The following is a 2,130-nucleotide window of genomic DNA, read 5'->3' as shown; positions in this document are numbered from 1 at the left end:
CCCCCCCTGTGCTGAAATGGTACTTACTTTATCGACCCCAAAAGGATGATAGGCAGTTGACCTCGGCAGATTTTGAACTCAGAATGTAAAGACATGAAATGCTGCTAAGCATTTTGCCCGATGTGCCAACGTTTCTGCCAGTTTGCCACCTTAGTCCTCCATTATTACTTGGTATTTGTATAATACTAATTTGTGTTTTAGTCTACAATAAATTTCATGAAGGTTTTCCACCTCTAAAAAATAGCAGAATCACCCTTTTTCTGCAGCCATTTATTACAGCCACTTCAAAATATATTTCTAGTGATTTGAACCCATATACTATTGTAGCTAGCAAAGTTGTGATGTTAAGTGTTGGAATCTCATCACTAACGCTATTATGAGTTCAGTAAGAGATTACAAACAGAAGACTTTATCTGATAACTTTCTCCTTAGAACTTCAGATTTATATATAACACTCCCTTCTCTCCAAAATTTTGCTCTCAATCTCTGAACTTCAAACTCATCTGCACTGTTCCCCATTAAAATAAGGTCTAGAATATTTATGGATCACTACCCCTGTAGTATCAGAATAAATTCTACACAATCTTTTCAGTGTGGCTGAAACCACACATAAAGTTATCCATCTTAAAATATTTAAACTCTGTTGTCACTATTGGAATATATATATATTTCAATTAATCAAAAAATATAGCAAAACATTTGCAGGGATTTAGTAAAATAGATAATTTTTCATTACTGAGTTTGCTGTTAGGAATATAACTAAAAATTAAATTAAAATTTTTATATAAAATTATATTAATCTAAATTTGAACACAGCACTTTAAAACAGTAGGTTTTGTATCACAGAACCAGGTGTGGAAGTGTAATAAAAAAAAATTAAAAAAAAGCATGAAATCCAACTGAAATCAAAAGCATTAACCTGTCATTAAATCCTTGTAGAACTACAGATGAAACACCAGAATAAGGGTTCACATTACAGATGGAGTTGAAACTTTGGTCACAAGCAATTGGTTTCTTGGGAAGAAGGCTTAACAAACAATGAGCCAAGTCATTGTTATCAGAAAGTAACAACTGAATATATTTGACCACCTGCAATGAAAGACAGAAAATAGAATGTCTCATATTCAACACAATATTTTGCTAAGGACATTCTCTCTCTCTCTCTCTCTCTCTCAATTCTTAAACTACCAATATTTTAAGAAGAAACAAACATTCCATGAATTCCCTCCACAAATAAAATAATTTTACCGTTAATCTTATAATAATAATTCTGCTTGTTCCTCCATTACTTAGCCCATTTGTAACACTTCCATGTGATTAGTTGAAGCAAGGATTGCTTTTCCTTAATATGTATAGTTTAGTAAAATAAAATAGTTTCATAATGTAATATAGCCTTATAAGTAGGAGCAGTTGGTGATATAATTTTGACTTGTATGAATGGATGTGATGGGCCTTCAGCTCAAAATTAGAAATTTAATGTCTTATCATAATTTAACATCCAATGTTCATGCTGGCATGGGCTGGACGGTTTAACAAGGGCTGCACCAGACTCCAGTCTGATTTGACATGGTTTCTACAGCTGGATACTCTTCCTAATGTCAACCACTCCAAGTAAATTTAATTTCAGTCAATCTATCTAATAATGTTAGGAGATTCTATATGGTCATTAGTCCTGCTAGAAATAGTAACAAAATTCCCTCAAATCATATTCCCCTGTGAGACAGGCCATATTCGATAATGTCGTCCCAGATATGCAATAAAGACAGGATGTTTATGCATGAATGGTTTTTATCACATGACTGCTCAGTAAGACAGTTGTTTTCGTTGTTGGCACTCCGTCGATTACGACGTCGAGGGTTCCAGTTGATCCGATCAACAGAACAGCCTACTCGTGAAATTAACGTGCAAGTGGCTGAGCACTCCACAGACACATGTACCCTTAATGTAGTTCTCGGGGATATTCAGCGTGACACAGTGTGACAAGGCTGACCCTTTGAATAACAGGCACAACAGAAACAGGAAGTAAGAGTGAGAGAAAGTTGTGGTAAAAGAGTACAGCAGGGTTCGCCACCATCCCCTGCCGGAGCCTAGTGGAGCTTTAGGTGTTTTCGCTCAATAAACACTCACAAC

At 35.4% G+C, this 2,130-nt stretch overlaps 1 long non-coding RNA gene across 1 annotated transcript in view; it reads right to left on the bottom strand.

The window, feature by feature from the left end:
- The window catches only part of LOC106874183 (uncharacterized), a 2,724-nt gene extending 1,639 nt beyond the window's left edge, over positions 1-1,085 (bottom strand). Inside the window, exon 1 of the long non-coding RNA XR_001409971.1 lies at positions 920-1,085. This is a non-coding gene — a long non-coding RNA (uncharacterized LOC106874183). The remainder of the gene's footprint in view (positions 1-919) is intronic.
- Positions 1,086-2,130: the final 1,045 nt, after the last annotated feature.

Source organism: Octopus bimaculoides, chromosome 12 (genome assembly GCF_001194135.2).
Source record: "Octopus bimaculoides isolate UCB-OBI-ISO-001 chromosome 12, ASM119413v2, whole genome shotgun sequence".
In the NCBI taxonomy this organism is placed as follows: domain Eukaryota; kingdom Metazoa; phylum Mollusca; class Cephalopoda; order Octopoda; family Octopodidae; genus Octopus; species Octopus bimaculoides.
The sequence above is the reverse complement of the archived record's forward strand: the minus strand, read 5'-3'. Positions and strand labels throughout refer to the sequence as shown.